Source organism: Lissotriton vulgaris, chromosome 8, assembly GCF_964263255.1.
Source record: "Lissotriton vulgaris chromosome 8, aLisVul1.2, whole genome shotgun sequence".
NCBI lineage: Eukaryota > Metazoa > Chordata > Amphibia > Caudata > Salamandridae > Lissotriton > Lissotriton vulgaris.
Window position 1 is genome coordinate 228,531,847 of NC_141696.1, and position 18,318 is coordinate 228,550,164.

The 18,318-nt window shown below is 42.2% G+C and overlaps 1 protein-coding gene across 1 annotated transcript in view; it reads right to left on the minus strand.

The window, feature by feature from the left end:
• The window catches only part of LOC147696912 (uncharacterized), a 232,242-nt gene that overhangs the window by 189,094 nt on the left and 24,830 nt on the right, over window positions 1-18,318 (minus strand). The gene's annotated exons all lie outside the window — the stretch shown is intronic.

Consider the following 18,318-nt stretch of genomic DNA (forward strand, 5'->3'; position numbering starts at 1 on the left):
GAAGAACAGCCGCCTGAAACTGAACTCGGACAAGATGGAAGTCCTCATCCTGGGATCCTCACCCGCCGCTTGGGATGACTCCTGGTGGCCCCCCGCCCTAGGCAGCGCACCCAAACCATCAGACCACGCACGCAACCTGGGCTTCATCCTGGACTCCTCCCTCTCCATGACCAGAAAAGTCAACGCCGTCTCCTCGTCGTGCTTCAACATCCTGCGCATGCTACGTAAGATCTTCCGGTGGATCCCCACCGAGACCAGGAAGACGGTCACCCAGGCCCTCGTCACCAGCCGTCTGGACTACGGCAACTCCCTCTACGCCGGAACCACCTCCAAACTCCAGAAGAGACTCCAGCGGATCCAGAACGCCTCAGCACGACTCATCCTGGACATCTCCGTCGCAGCCACATCTCCGGACACCTGAGAGACCTGCACTGGCTCCCGGTCAACAAGAGAATCACCTTCCGTCTCCTCACCCACGCACACAAAGCCCTACACAACCAAGGCCCAGGATATCTCAACAGCCGCCTCAAGTTCTACGCTCCCAATCACCAGCTTCGATCGACCAGCCACCCCCTCGCCCCCGTCCCCCGCATCCGAAGAGCCACCACAGGGGGAAGGTCCTTCTCCTACCTCGCTGCCAAGATATGGAACTCCCTCCCCACCCACCTCCGCCTGACCCAGGACCACCTCGCCTTCAGGAAGCAACTCAAGACCTGGCTGTTCGAACAGTAGCGGACCCCCCTCCCCCAGCGCCTTGAGACCCTCTGGGTGAGTAGCGCGCTATATAAATGCGATGATTGATTGATTGAGACTTTAAAGCAACATCAGGATGTGATGGCATTATCTACATTGGTAGTATTGGGTGAGTAAACATTCAACCATGCTGGAATGTGCTGCGACGGTGCCTGTCTGAGGCTTACGTATGAACCTTTAGACTGGCACTGCCGTGACTCTTCTGATGCACCACCTGCCTGCCAAGAATTACAATTGTAATCTGGCGGGCGGTGTGGGTATGGATTTGGCAGTCTCCTATGAGGCGCTGCCATGGAGGCCTGTGGGAGGACCACCAATGTCGTAATCTGGCCCTTTAATATTCTACATTTATGCAGAGTGACCATGTAGGCTTCAATGCAGATGCATTGTCTGATTCCATTTAGTGTCTTTGTTTACATACATGAAAATACTCCACAACACACACTCTGCACATGCTTTAAGAGCAATAGTGCCTCTAAATAATACAAAACCACCAGTGTATCCGAATAAGAGTAATCATGGTAGTAAAAGCTTTTTTGCCTTCCCTCTTGCTCGCAGTTGGAGACTGAGATTTTAGATAGTTTCTGAAAGCAACTAACCGTTTGCAGTCCAGGGAATGTTTCTTATAAGTCGCACGTTCATCTTCTTCCATATAGTAGTCAGCCACTTCTGTTGGATTGAATAGTGAAAGTTTATAAAACAAACTGTTCATAAATGACTATCTGAGATGCATGTGGTGCAAATAGATTTTGGTCATTTGAACTTACGGTTGATATCATTCCGCAGCTTCTTCCTCTTTTCTCAGGTGTCCAGTTTCCTTGTCTTCACCTGGTGTTTTAGGAAGTCTAAAAGTAAGGCATATAATTGAGCAATAAAGCATGAAGTGAGCAGCTGCAACAGTTAATAACATACATACAATGTAACATTCACGGATGGAATAGAGATCCTCTTAAATCCTAAGTCATGTGCTAGTAAAATAGAGAACATATATTAATTTGAAAGGTTTCAGGGTTCAACATTTTGTATGATTTCACATAATGCAGTAGAAATTAAAATTGTTTGGCGATTCTAATGGTAGCAAACTAATAATAATGATTTAAAGATTTGAAAGCAACGAAAAAAATATTTAACTTGCATAAGAACTTGATCAACAGACTTTCTAACAACAAAACGCCCATTTGTTTTCAGCATATTGATGACGTTTTTTCTGGTATATTCATTGAGAAGGAGCTTGAGATAATCATAAGTGTAAATTCTTCCATTTAGTAGATGACCAATCATCGATTCCCTTACATCCTTTACAACTGTTGCAATTTCTTCAGGAGTGCTTTTCTTCATGGAAACTCGGGCCAAGTGAACTGACAACTGTTCACAATTTTTAAAGCACTTTGTGCAAGCCAACAAAATACGATTTGCTTTGCTGGAAAGCAAATAGAAAGGGCATGTAATGAGTAACACATTGTAGGGCAAAAAAATTATAGTTATATGCTGCAAAAACATTAATTCAATGCATTAAAATATCAAACATTTCAAAGACCGCACATTACCTCAGCGGGAAATATATTTGAAAGGTTTTAACCGCATCGCTGCTGCAGCGATTTTTGCGCTGTGCGGCTTTTTTTCAAAAGCTGCGTTACATGACGAGCTCAGCTCGTCATCAGCACACGCCACCCGTGGGTGATGACGAGCTGAGCTCGTCATCAGCATCGAAAGGGTTAAGGAAAAAAGGAATCTGGGTAGCACTAAATGAACGAGACCACCTGCATCTGCCTGTACTCAAGTACAGGATTTTGGTGGGGGGAAGGCCTGCTAGTTATACAGATATTCAGGGGGGAGAACATTATCTGCAACAATTGCTTTGGCTAATGTAAAGTTGATTTATACCTCCCTAGTGTGAGCTCCTCCCTCCAGCTCCCACCCCAGGTTGTGCATCTGCGAACAACGTCACACATCATTAGGGCCAGCTCCTCCCACCAGCTGCCAGTTCCCAGCTCAGAGTATAAGAAATGATGCTAAGAGGGAAGGGGACCCAGTTGAAGGAAAATGATTGTAGCTCAGGCTGGGAAAATGGGAAGTATTTCACACCTCCCCAGTATGCACTCCTCTCACCTGCTTGCAGCTCCTGTTGTGCTTGGTGCAATGTCACAGCTCACTAGTGTCCACTCCTTCCAGCTCAGGTTACACAAATGGAAGAAATTTCACACCTGCCTGAAGGAAAAGCACACACATTCATCGCAAGAGCAGAGATGTGCTTAAAACATCCCTTGCAGTTTAAAAAAAAAATTGAAGGTGTGCAACATGTAAATACATCAGAATTTTACTGTCACAATTTTAAGACGTAAACATTTTCCCTATTTCTTTTTTTTTCAGCTATTTTTGTATATGCTATGGACATGCACATTAACACACTGGAGTGGACTGATCTTCACATTCCAAAAGTTTCTAGCATATGTGGTTCTTGACATATAAATATATTTGTATATTGTACTTTGAAGACTTTGTAGCAAAAACTGAAAATATCCAAACATTTTTCTAATTTTCTCCACCCTTCCCCTCTCACCCCCAGTTATTTCTCTATATGCTGATGGCATGAAAATTAACACACCAGGGTGGGCTGATCTCTACATTCTGAAAGTTAAATTAAGTTTGTAGCATTACCCCAGGATGGGTCCAGTGCTCAAAAGGAAAGCTTCAAAGGCCTGCTGCTTTTGTAAATCAACCCTCAGCGACTGCTTCTAGAAGTAGATGGCAGCCCCTGGTTTATACCCCCACTTTGGGCTAGAAAACCAGCTGGAAATGCTACAAGACTCTGTGGTGTTCCCACCTCTGCCAGCTCCACCCCTCAGTTAGGGGAGGTGATGTAAAACACATCTTTCCAGCTTGAAGATGGGGAGGCCCCTCCAATCAGAGCTGGGACTGTGCCCCTTCCCACAGGAGTGTGGCATAATTGAGGGTGTAGTCACCCCATGTAAGGTGCCCATTGAGCATACCAGCTACTCCCCTAAAAGTAGTATTTAGGTGGATCCCCCCACCTGGGAACTAGTTACTGCTGACTAAAGAGGAAAAAGGACAAAGAAGACCCATGCAGAAGAATACTGAAGATGCCCACTGACTTGGCCCCGAACGGTCTGCAGCCCTTGAGAATCCTGATAATACCTTTCACCTGTCTGGCAGTCGGTGACCTCCACAAACCCTGGGAGGACTGCCAACCTCTGACGACAAGAACTCCTGAGCATAGCTGTTCTATCCACAAAGCAAACAAAACCAAGGACTATGGTGAACTCTGGATCCGCAATCCTTGACCACTCTGCACCCAACGCCTTTGTGCTGTGTCCAGGTTGCCCACCAATCCAGAATGGTTTCCCCAGCGATCTTGACCTCAAGTCCAGCATTGGCTGAGCCCTCCTGGACTCCACGACGACGCTTGCTGACTAAATCCAGAGGATCCCCCCACTAAAACTGGTTTCAAAGGACACCCCTGCATCCAAAGCCCCTGGTCTGGGCCTTGGTGCGAACAGGGTGCCCTCTACGACCCTCAACACCTCAACTTACCTCTGCTGTTTATGGTTTCCTCTGTGCAGTCTTCTGTTCGACACCTGTAGCCTGTTTGTCAAACTGAGAACAACAAAATAAAATCCATGATGCGCTGGTTGGGGAGCATTCACGATACTGCTATCGCAGTTGGAGAATCTTACAACAAACTTTGAGAAAGGAAGAAGTGAGGAGTAAGTGCTTGTGACTTTTAAAGAAATCTTATAATAAGGATGTAGAATTATATAATGTTACATAACCCTCAAGTACTGCCTGTATCTGCAGAACACTTCACAAGACGAATGCCGACAACATCAAATCAGCCATTTCTACCAAAAAATGGAATGCAGAAGATATCATTGAAGGTTGAATTCCTACAGTAACCAGAAAATGGGACATAAGCGATGAAACAATAGCATCTTTGGTTGAGTATCAGCCTTGGAGAGGGCTTGATATCACAACTGGTTGGTTAGATACAGGAGTCAAGTGATGAAGCATGCCATGATGGAAATGTGGGTGAGGGTTCCTTATAAGCCTAAAGGGCTGTCCCATGCAGGTTAGGCATGTTTTGTGTCCAAATACCATCTTATCTAGTTCTGCTCATATTTGGGCTACCTCATCTCAGAAAATATTGTCTGCCTGTATGACAATTAGAGGTCCTGTGGTTCAGGGGTTTGCCTTGCCTGAAGGTAAGCAAAACGCCTTTTAGTACAAAGGGTACATAAACACTATTTAAGTATCTGATATGAGCTTTCTAATAGGTATATTTAGATATTGTTTATACAGGGAACTGGGGTGTATGCTAGACAGTATTTCTAACTTCCCTTTATAATTTTTTGACAGCTTTTGCAAATTTTTGTTATCAACTCTCATGACAGTTTTTGTTTTCCTATGGACATCAGGAACGCATATTGTACCTCTGGTGATAAAACAGCAGTGCTTGGAACTCAGTTCTAGCATCCAGACACCTGTTTTAGTAATATTTGTATCATTTATAGGTGTTCAGGGGAAAGAGTTGCTTCTTCTACACCAGAGTATGGCGCTCTGAGTCGCGTAAGATTTCAGGTCTTTCTCCTTGGCCAGAGGTGAAAAATATCTACATATGATACAAAAGGTGCATACACCCTTCAAAGCATCAGAGCTGAGCTATCTAACAAGTATTTTAATGTCCTATGTACCCACAAAGTGACTCTGATATCCTGGCTGAGCTATTTGCAAAATAAGCAAAACATATCAAACATATTTTTCAGCAGCTTTTGCTAATTTTTGGTATTAACTCTCATGTCAGTTTGTGGGTCCCTGTGGATATCAGGAACCCATATTTTACCTCAGGTGATCTAGCAGAAGGGTCTGGCTCCCAATATTAACATTGTAAACAATTTTAAATATTACCTGAAGCAAAAAAATGGCTAGGTCCCACTACAACATTGGCGCATCAAAGTGTGCACAAATGCTAAAAAATTTATTAAAATGAAAACAGTGTTGCAGTGGTTAAATAATATCCTAAACACATACTGAATGAAAGTATTATAAATAAAGTTGAAAACCTTCATTTTTTATTTCAGGGGGACAAGGTCACTTTTGTGAAGTAAGTCGTGGAACTCTGAGCGGGGAAAAAGTTCAGCTTGACCACCAGAGGTCAAACATTTTCATAATACAAAATATTTTTTAAAGTATATAGGTGCAATTGCAGTGTCCCGTGTACCTCCAAAATGAAGTTATAACACTTTTGAAGCCTTCTGAAGCAAAAATGACTGTATCCCAAAACATAATTGGTGAATCAAAGTGTAAAATAAACACTCCAAAATGGATTAAAATGAAACAAAACGGTGTTACAGTTGCCTACTTATGTCCTAGACACTTAATGAATATATCAGAACAAATAGTTTTATAAGAAGTTGAAAATTGACCTTTTTTATTTTCAGGGGGACAAAGTCACTTTTGTGTCCGAAGTCATGGAACTCTGAGCAGTGTAAAAGTTCAGCTTGCCCCCCCTTATGGAGGACGGACAAATAAAATACATCAAAATCATTTAAAAACTATATAGGTGCAATCTCAGTGTCCTGAATACCCCCAATTACATTTCAGGCACTTTTGAATAATCCCTCATGACAAAAAATATCAATTAACTAATCCATCACCAGTACTTCAAAGTGCTATAAAATTGCCTAAAATGGAAAAAAAGCATATCACAGTAGACAAACGTCCTAAACAAAATATATATCTCCATTTTTAAATCCTTTAATAAAAGTTACTTTTTCATGCATCACTAGTGATGCACACCAAATCTGCGATACAGCACTGGTGATGCATTTGTGAAGCTCATTTTTATCACCTTTGCGCAACCCTGGGTAGCTGTGTCTTCAAGCAGCAAGCCTTTGCAAAGGAACACAGTGTAAAGCATTTAACAGCACCAAACAACCAAATAAGTCACACAACATGAAAAAAATCTGACACCAATTTAAAATGAGTATACATGGGACGTTTGTGGCATCTGTGCAGTATAGACTCTCCAAACTCTTTGTGAAAAGCATTTCATCTTTTTTGCAGTTCTTTAATTATATACAGTCCTTCCTCCACATATCTGATCTCACCATTAAAATCACACACAATCTCTTCTGTTTGAACTATGCGATTTGCAGTGACATTCCTTCATCAATACCAGACTCCACTCCACCATTAACTCTGTGTATATCATTTAATGTGTTTATCAGCTGTGGTTTCTTTGTCAGGCTTCCAACTCTGGATTATATCCTGTACATCTGCAGAATTCCTTATCTATTTGCTCTAATTTAAAAATCTTAGTAACTTCTCTTCTGTTGCTTGCCTTTGTGGGAAATATTCTGAGATTTAAGGAAATAAAATGCTTTTCATTTCTAAAATGAAAACTTTCAATCCATTTCAGTAAAAGTTCACTTATTCATTGTTTCCTAATTTTGTATTGATTGCTGTTTCATTCGCCATTTGTCATATGCTTTGCAATCATGAACCCCAACCACTGTAGTTTGTTCTTCTGTGCTCAGAGGGTTCCCAGTCAAATATAATATAGTGCACCTCGAAGACTATCTTGGCGCCTCTAGAGTGTATGCGTGTGATGGCTTCTAACATAGGTTAAGAGCAGGGCACAAGTCATAAACAAGCATTTACAATGCAATAGGTCTTGCATTAATAAAGTTTGAGCTATTGGTGTTGCATTATTTAGCAATGCCAATAGCTCAAACTTAAATAATGCAAGACCTATTGCATTGCAAATGCTTGTTGAAGTAGATATAGGTGCTTGTTGTGTTGCTGTCGCAGTGTGTGTGTGGAAGCGGGCGTGCACACAGGGCAAGCACCACGCGCCAGTTTTGCATCAAATAATAGGCATAGAGCGCTCACCCCTGTGTCTCTCACAGCATCCAGGGGGCGGGCAGGGGTCACTATTGCAGAAGTAGAATCACACAATGGCTGCAAACTGTGGCGCGCCCAGGCCACAACGCCAGCAAGGGATGTGTGCCTTCAAGCCCTTATTGAGTAATAAAAGACACACAGTACTGGGGTGCAGCTGCCCTGTTACACTCCTGGGCTCTGGCACCACTGCACCTGTGGCAGGCACTTTCGTTGGCTACGACTCTGGTGACTAATGTTCAAACTGAGCACTCCAAACTATCATCACAAACACCACGTTTGGCAGCGTTGTGTCTGTTCTCCCAAAGAACCCCCTCCCCCGCCCCTGCAGCGCGGGGGCCGTGTTACGCCCCTGCCTGCTACATGCTTCACAAAGGCTGGACTGGCACCGGGCCACTCTGTGGAATCTCATAGGGCGCAGAGTAGGGCAAATGCAGCCCCTCCTACCAGAGGTGAAGCAAATGTTTCCAGGTTCCTCAATTTTCAGTGTAAAAGAGTCAGAATGCCCCATCATCTGCCCATTGGTCACTCTTTAGTCCATGGGGTCAAGTGCAGAGACGGCTTTATTTATTTTTTAGGTCTGGTATCAGCCAATACTTTAGATTTCTCTAAACTTCTATGTAACATGTGCATCCTATGAGACAGCCGCGGCATTCGGACATTTTACAGGAGCACATCCGCACACAAAGTAGTTCCCTTCAGTAACAGGGACTACTGTGGCAATATGTGCTTTTTGGGACTAAAAATAGAGTTTTGGTTTTGGCTATTGTATTTTTATATCGAGGAGCGTGCAACAGCTTCTCCTTCAAAATGTATTTCTCTTTAGAAAAATACCTGAAAAAACAACACATCAGACCTATTGGTTTTGTCACTGCTTTTCTTTTGTTTTGCACTCTAGGCTTCAGTTTTTTCCGTTTCAATAAGCTTTATTCGATTTTCACAATGTTAAAAATCATAAAAGCAAATTCATACAAAAATATATCTATACAATCCAACAAGCATAAATAACAATTAGATTAAAAGAGTATTAAATCAGTGTCAGTGAATCAATCGAATAATTAGTAATTCATAATGAATTTGGTCGTTTTAGAACACTTTTTAAAAACATTGTCATAGTCATTATACATAGTGGGTTTCCCAGTTGCTGCAAGTTCAAATACGCTGGCCTACATTGCCGCCAGGCCCCACATCTCAAATATTGTTTTATCCATCTGGAGCGTTCTTTATTATACAATTTGCAAAACAAGACCAGGTGGAAGGTAGTCTGGGAAGATACGTTGTCACATGGGCATACGGCCAAAGTTCTATTCCAGTCGTTTTTAACTGGAAATGTCACTAAACGATGGAATACGTTAAACCTAAATCTGGTCAAGACAAAGCGATCAAACCCCAAAGTCACAAGGTTTAGGTATGGTTGCATTCTATGGGTTGTCAACAGCAGCAGATGTTCGGGCACAGTTTTTTTGGTGACCTCTCCTTCAAGCCTTAATATGTTAAAGTGCTCCATGCATAATTTTTTCAGGACTTTCTTTGGGATTTCCCCAATTTGTTTGGGGTTACTGTACCATTCTGGCCTGTCGATGTCGGTTAGGACCCTCCTAACATACTCAAGCCATTTAATGCATTTTACATTGTCGAGGGCCATAACATCGCTCATTATTCCCTGATTTAGGCCTAGTTCTTGTATCGCCCAAACTCTGCGACAGAGCAGAATTGATTGGATTCTAATCAGGTCTGTTAGATGGTCCATGCCTAATTCAGCGTGACAGTTATAAACAGATGTGCCCTTCGGGAGGGCCAGAAGGTATCTAAAAAAGTTATTTTCAACAATTTGGAGCGATGTTACGTCCTGATACCCCCATATCCCTGCTCCATAGAGAGCAATACTTCTGCATTTTGCCACGTATATGTTGAGCATGATTTCAGGTTGTTTTTTACCCAATTTGCTTGCGAAGTTTGTTACAGCCGCAATCGATCGTTTAAAAGCTAGGGTCCTATTTTTCACCTCAGGGCCCCAAGCCCCAGATACATCAATTGTAACCCCCAAGTATGGAAATGTTTTAGTAGATTGTACTTGGAGACCTGCCACTTTAAGTTGATTACATCTGGCGCCACCTTTACCACAGCACATCACAAAGGACTTCTTAGCATTAAGTTTAAGGCCTCTTGCCTCCATAAATTCTACGAACTTGGTTAAGGCCTTTTGGGCACCCACCTTCGTTCTAGCCATTAACACGGCATCGTCCGCATACAGGAGGGAGAAGATCTGCCTATTGCCATACTTCGGTGAATCAATATTACTGGCCCCCAATTCCTTCTCTAAGCTATTAGTATATAATGAGAAAAGGAATGGGGCCAGCACGCAGCCTTGTCTCACCCCCTTCTGTATGCGGAAAGACCCGGTGCATTCCCCACCCAGACCATACCTTACTTTGGCCGTTGCGTTTGAGTATAATTGTCTCAAGAAGAGAACAATAGCTGGGTCTACATTCAACTCCTCTAGTGTTTCCCAGAGTTTTGTGTGTATTACACAATCAAATGCGGAGGAGAGATCGACAAATATTGAGTAGAGACAACCATCTTTGGCTCTAGTGTACTTCCCTTGTAGCAATACGAAGTTTAAAACCTGTTCGACCGTACCCATCCCTGCCCGAAACCCATATTGTACGGGTGTTAAAATGTCCTTTTCCTCAGCCCATATCTGTAATTTAGTCAAGACCACTCTCCCTGCGATTTTCATTAATGAGTCTAGGAGAGATATGGGTCTGTAGTTTGATGGGCTTTCCCTGTCACCCTTTTTATATATAGGATTTATTACTGATTCTGCCCATGTTTTAATAAAACTTTTGTCACAACAGGCACCTAGGACCCGCAAACAAAGTGGGGCCCATAGGTCGGTATTCATCTTGTAAAGATCACTAGGGATCCCGTCTGGGCCCGGGTCTTTATTATTCTGAGTAGGATTTATGGCCATTAGTACCTCGTCTAGGGTAAACTCGATTGGAATGGGACAATGGTAATTCGCTAATTGTGGTTCCTCTTGGGTATTGCAATAAACATTTGAGAAAAATTCTACCCATGAATTTTCACCGATGGCTATTTCCATCCTAGCTGCCTCTTTGTTATTGAGGAACGGTATATTAACAACCTGCCAAAATAGTTTCACGTCTCTACTCTCTGCAGCCTTCACTAGATCTTGCCATGCTTTTTCTTTAATTGTTTTCTTTCGTTGGTGCCTAGCTGAATTATATGCCTTTCTGAGTAACCTTATTGCCTCATGGTCCCTTGTCGTTTCACTCAAAGCTAGTTTGAGGGCCCTATGTGTCTTGGTGCATTGAGAATCGAACCAACCCTTAGCATTATTGCTTTTTTTGGGGCCGGTCCTAGTTAGCACACCCTGGGTGATAGTAGAAATATTGCTAAATGCCTTCAAAATTTCTTCGTATGTAGACTTTTCCTCTAAACATACCAAGATTGAAGGTAAGGCACCTCTCACTATTTTCTGAAGGGTTTTTACAGGGTCTGCCATGCTCCATTTCAGAGCGAGGCCGTTTTGCCGTGCTACAGCGAGATCTTGCGACCATGCCAGGGTCTCAGTTATTGTGGTGATCTTAGTTCCTGGGGCACTAACAAGCATTTTCAGCGGCAAATGGTCACTCAATCCGATGATGGGGGTCTCATACTTAACCACCCGGCCGCCAAACCTATTCGGCATAATGATAAAATCAATGATTGAGTGATGTCCCCTTGCTAAAAAGATGGAGGTGAACTCTACCTTGGGGGAGCAGAGCCTATTTGCAAAGCCAAGACCGAAATTGGCCATAATGCCATTCAATATTTCCCCTTTTTCATTATGTTGAAAGTGGCTCCTGCCCGCATAATCCCCCTCCCCATATTCCTGGAACCCACATGTTTCACTATCCCATAGGTTTACGTTGAAATCACCTACCCAAACCCATATTAAATCTTGCCCTTTCACACTTTTTATCTCCCTTATTGCTCGTGTCAGGTTTGTTAATTCTTCCGTGAAGTCGGAGTTCTTTTTTTTTTTTTTGTTTTTTTTTTGTTGTTTTTGGAACCTTTATTTGTAGCACATGTAGTTACAGGTATGGGCCTACAACCATCCCGGCCAGCCGCTAAGCATAGCTGGAGTAAAGCCAGCACTATACGTAATTATAGCAGTTCGAAAATTGGGATAAGAAAATAACAGTACGGAGCTTGCAATCATACACAACAGTTGAAAATCAGGATTCGAGAGCTTCATTTTTCCAAATAGGAAACTAAAGAAGCGTCGCACAATCGTACTCAGTCCCCCAATAATGCGCAAAACAGGATATCTGCAAACAGTAGTGATATGAAGGAGTCATCGGGGGGCAAGATATACAAAACAGGAGAAAGGTAAATGCAGCCCCATCGGGCAACAAGTCTAACCCCAACCCCTCCACACCAAACAGATCACAAAGAGCATGAGTGACGACGACACTAAAAAGGAAAAAAGACTAAAGGGCCATAGAAACAAATATCGACCGAGACCCCACCCCACAACCCCCACCCTGCACACCCGCAGAAGGCCATGTTCTACCCCCCCAGCAGCGTGCCTGTCGCCCTAATAGAGACCCGAAATATAGAAAGATAGGGAAAGAAAGCAAGAAAGTAAGAGGAGGAGGGCCCTCATCATGCGGCTCAGCCCCGCCCCTCACCCCTACACAATGGAAATCACAGAATGGAAATAATACTGTACTGGAGAGTAACAAACCCCAAGCATAAGCACGATGAGATATCGATCGAACCGATCCACTGCGCCGTCTGTCAATAATATTACCAAATGACCCTTAACACATAGACTCGGTTGCCGATGCACTCAATATGGTACACATTGTTCAGTAACAATCCACAACAAAAAGTAACAAATGACAGAAGTGTTTTGAACAAAAACTCTCATGAGGGGTAAGTCTTGGAGTCTTTAATGCAGTATGCAGCCAGCCGACACGTGTTTCATCGCATTCGCGATTCCTCAGGGCTGAAATGAACAGAAAGTTGACAATGGAGCATGTATCTCGTATGAGTATGAATACAAAAAAGACCTGGTTCTCTGGTCTTTACATACTTAGTTTGTGCCTCTACTTCAGTGAGTGTACAACGATACATCTATAATTCCTGAGTGCCACCCCAACACATCCGTGTCGCAAGTGTGAGAATTATCATTCTTATCACTAATCGTGTGGGTGAACAGTGAAAATTGTGTTGACACACCAATAAACTCGGATAATTCTCAAAAGAGACAGAGTCTCTGACTAAAGAGTGGTCTATCTGTGTGCGACCCAATCATACAACATGCTAAGTGATGTGAAGCTCTGACTCTCAGCGTAGAAACATAACATACCTAGATGGCTGTGTCCAGGTCAAATAAGGTCTAATTAATCACCAAGGAGAAATAACAAAACGAAAACAGGGAAAATCTCATCACTAACGGTAAAACTTCATGTATAAAGGCAAAACAGTTACTGTGATGGGGCTGTGAGAAAAAACGAGAGATTGTAGCTCACCGCTCAGCTGGTGATAATTCCGACCCAGCCGGGCCCTTGACCGTGAAGATACTCGGTATGAGTATATATGCAGATAGGTACGATTCTTTAACCAGATTAGGTAATCCGAGTTATTGCAGGCAAATTGGCATTTCATAGTATCATGAATACAGCCATATCATAGAGCTAGTCCTTCTATGTAGCGTCAAAACAAGCGACTCGAAATATCTATATACAAACAGCGCATTTGAGCCTATCACATGGTCGACATAGTTATCATGAGGATGATCCCTACTATTCTCCCTCCTAAATCAGTATGGCATTAATCGTATCCACCTCCAGTATGGTTCTACATGGAACAAAAAGAGTTCAATATAAACTTACATTGGTCGACCTTGACTTCTTATCAATCTCGGAGGTCACAGTAATTGTAATTTTAGAGTTGATTACCGCCCACGTCGAACAGGGTATTGTTCTGCAAAATTGGGGGCCATAATAAATCATTTGTCCCATTCACTATTTATCTATATCAAGGTTACTTAGGTGCCACAGTATGTGTGCTTACCTATATGGCAGGGAAAGTCTCGTGTGTGCCGTTTACGGTTGTAGCCTCAATATACGCCCCAAGCTGAAAGTGAACAAAAATAGAATTGGAGTCATGCTCCGCGTGTTTAAATGATTGGTATCCGATAACGAGTGTATTTGCAGTGATGTCTGGCCTGCTTACCTGTGTAAAGCAGAGGAGCGGCGTGTAGCGTGTCTGGACCCCCGAGCCGTGTTCCTGTTTGGACACGTGATCGGGTCCTAGGAGACGTTAAATGCGTCTCCCCGTAACGTAATCGGAAGACTAGACCGATTGTAGTCTTTCGGAAAGCCTCCATGTTGGAATCCATATCGATCCCCGGAGTTTGTTAATTATGAAAATAACCCATATTGAGCGATTGAAAAAGTAGGAGTATACTGGTCCTACGATCAAGTAACGATATGCACCAGTAATATGAGGGGAGGATAGAATTATGAAAGTAGCACAGCGTATATTTAAAATGCCGATTTTGTAATCGGTCAAGCGCTGATTGTGATAGTGAGGAAAACAGCGGATTCACTTAAAATATCATAGGTCGACGCAAAATTGGCGGCGTAAGGAAAGGGGGAAATAAATAAATCGATCCCCCAGGTGAGCTACATCGTGAGCACCGTGAATGAACATAAACAAACTACAGGTGCTTGTCCCAGTCACACGTGGATGTCTACATTACGATACAATTATGCATCATCGTGTTAAAAATCTCTTTTGTATATACATGAGTAGAACACAGGTTACCACGTGTGAAACAATCCAAAAACACATATTAATGTCAAACAAAGTACAGGAGAGTTTTTCTAGCATGATGGAATGGTAACAGTATGTTGACAATATCACAATTCATACAAAACTTAGGGTACTACTGATTTTCATCAATTGTCACGTGTCACAGTACCATTTCAACGTTGGACATCATGTAGTTCAATTCCCCAGGAAATATTGCATCTCCTGATCATAATTAAGACCCCGTTCTACAGATTTAAGACGCATAATCCAGGTTGCCTCTGTGCGTCTAAGTCTCAATTCGCGGTTGCCACCTCTGACGTCTTGAGGGACTGTGTCTATGCCAAAGAATTTGGCCACTTTATTGGTCCTATCTCTTTGGCAGGAGGCTATATGCAAGGCCACCGGATATTTCGGATCACAGTTCACTATTGCCCTTATATGTTCCATCATTCTCTCTTTCAGTGGTCTGATGGTGCTTCCTACGTAAAACTTTCCACATTCACATTCTATGACATAAATTACAAATTTAGTGGTACAATTGATGTTACTCTTAATGACGAAGGAAACACCATCTGGACCCATGAAACTAGTTATGCCATGTTTAGCCCATTTACACATGCTGCAAAATACGCATTTATAAAATCCTAGGCTATGTTGTGTCATCCATGTTGTTTGTTTGGTATCTCTAGGTACCGTGGGACTCAATTTATTTCTTAGTGTATTGCCTCTTCTGAATGAGATTTGAGGTCTATCTGTAATACAATTAGTAAGGGCTCTTTCTGATCTTAATAGGCCCCAATGTTTGGTCAAACTTTTCCGTAAGGCGTCGTGAAGTGAGTTGAAGTCAGTTACCATCCTGATTTGTTCCCTTCCAGACGTGGTAGGTTTATGTGTACTGGTAAGAGTATGTATTCTCTTAACTTTTTTAGCTCTTTTTTCAGCTTTCAAAATAGTCTTTTTGCTATAACCCCTGTTATAAAATCTTTCCTTCATGCTAGTCAAACATCTCCCGAACTCACAGTCCTCACTACAGTTCCTTTTTGCCCTGAGAAACTCGCCATAGGGTATGGCGTTTATTTGATGTGAGGGATGAGAGCTTGAGGCATGCAAGACTGCATTGCATGCAGTGGATTTCCTGAAGAGTCTACTATGCAGACAGTTGGATGATACATAGAACTCTATATCCAAAAATTCAATATTAGTTCTGCTCCAATTCATCGTGAATTGGATTTTCCAAGTATTATCATTCAGATGTCTGAAGAAGTCATTCAGTAGCTCCTCAGAGCCAGACCAGATTAGGATGCAATCATCAATATATCGACCCCAAAAAATTATGGAGTCGATATATTGAGCACCCTTTTTGCTCCAAATAAGATCGGATTCAAGTGCGCCCATGAATAGGTTGGCAAACGAGGGTGATATGTTTGAGCCCATGGCCACTCCCTTCTTCTGACAGTACCAGTTTCTGTCAAACATAAAAAAGTTGTTTTTGAGTGTTAGTTCAATCATTGTAGATAACATTACCGTATGTTGCCACAGTGTGGCCGGTCGGTTGTGAAGAAATTTGTTCACTGCCTGTATGCCTAGATCCAAATCTATACTGGTATACAGTGAGACTACATCTAATGTGACAAGTAGAGATCCCTCTTGCCATTGGATGTCTGCTAAGGTGCTCAAAATATGTTTACTGTCCTGTATGTAGGAAGGCAGGTTTCTGACAAGGGGACCTAAAAAAAGATCCACATATCCGCTATCCTTTCGGTAGGACCCCCAATGCCAAAAACAATTGGTCTCCCTGGTGGAAAAGGGAGTTTTTTGTGAACTTTGGGAAGAGTATATAGCCATGGATAGGTTGGTCTAAACACTTTGAGATACAGAAACTCTTCCTCGTTTAGTAACCCAGACTGTTTCCATTTTAAGAGTTGTGAATTAATCTCTATTCTTAGGGGACCCATGGGGTTATACGTAAGGCGTTCGTAGCAGGATTCATCTTGTAGTTGTTGTGAGATTTCATGTTGATAATCTACACGATCCATTATCACTACGTTGCCCCCTTTGTCCGCTTCCCTGATTGTTATGGTATTATCATTCATCAGTGTAGTGAGTGCATGTCTTTCCCCATAGGTAAGGTTATCTTTGTATTTGAACATCCTGTCCTTTCGATGACAATTCAGGTTATCCAGATCCTCTACCACACGTTTATGGAAGTTGTCTATGGCATTGCCACCAGGTAGTGTGGGAATCCACTTGGATTTAGATTTTAACCCACTGACAATGCTGTAATCTGATTCTATATCCAATTCCTCCAATAACCGATCCATATCCAGAGGAGAATCCTCCATATCAGTTAATGACAACAGAAGGGTTGTATGCACATCTTTTATTGACAGGGAATCAGAAGTACTTGGTACAGGTGTAATTCTCATTTCTCTCTCCCTTTTCTCTGATCCAAAGAAATGTTTCTTTAATTTTAGGTTCCGAATAAACTTAAAGAGATCTATCTTAAGCTTACAAATGTCTCCAGTGGCATATGGGTTGAAGTTTAGTCCCTTACGCAAGAGAGAGATCATATCAGGAGTGAGATGTAGTTTCGAGAGATTGATGACTTGTACACCCTGATTCTCTACATTTACTGATTTTTGTTGGCTCCTGATCTCAATTTCCTGCGATAGTCTTCTGAGCTTGCTGCCCCTCCCTCTCCTTGTTTTGGCTCTGACTGGTTTCTTGGGGGCACGTTTCTGTTGCCCTTTCGTATGCGTAAAACCTCCTGAAAAAAAGCTGGCATGTTCTGTCTATCTTGATTATCTGAGTCCCCCCCCGTAGTGTTAACGGAATTAAGAGAGGTATTACTAGAAGACAAGGAGGCAGGTTCTGAATTAGTTTTATTCCTATTATCAGTTCTAGAACTACTCGGGATCAGGGAGACATACTTCTTATCAAAGGTAAAAATTCTGCCACGTGTGTAGTCCAACTCGTCCCTTCTTAGTTGCCTAGCTTTTCTATTTTTAATATCCGATTGGTGTTTTAAGAGGATTTCATCCAAAATTGTATAATTCTTAATTGTTGGTTCGGGCAAATTCAGATCTTTAATCTCTTGTTCCAGATTAGCTATCTCTGCTTGGGCGGTAATCAACTCTAAAATTACAATTACTGTGACCTCCAAGATTGATGATAAGAAGTCAAGGTCGACCAATGTAAGTTTATATTGAACTCTTTTTGTTCCATGTAGAACCATACTGGAGGTGGATACGATTAATGCCATACTGATTTAGGAGGGAGAATAGTAGGGATCATCCTCATGATAACTATGTCGACCATGTGATAGGCTCAAATGCGCTGTTTGTATATAGATATTTCGAGTCGCTTGTTTTGACGCTACATAGAAGGACTAGCTCTATGATATGGCTGTATTCATGATACTATGAAATGCCAATTTGCCTGCAATAACTCGGATTACCTAATCTGGTTACAGAATCGTACCTATCTGCATATATACTCATACCGAGTATCTTCACGGTCAAGGGCCCGGCTGGGTCGGAATTATCGAGAGAACAAAATGTGATGTAGAGATCACTGCAAGGCGCGCATTTCTACATGAAACTGTGCAGTTTCTTCCAAAACTTCAAATCAAAATTCCAAAACAAGTTGATTTGAATGCTTCATATAGAATTTATTTCATTCCAATTGCAAAAAATTTTCAAATTGATTATTCATATGTTGTGTTCCACATACATCCTCGCATTACTTGATGCTTGCCCAATGCATTTCGGGTTAACGAGTGGTAACCCTTCATCAGGGGCCTATAAATGAAAA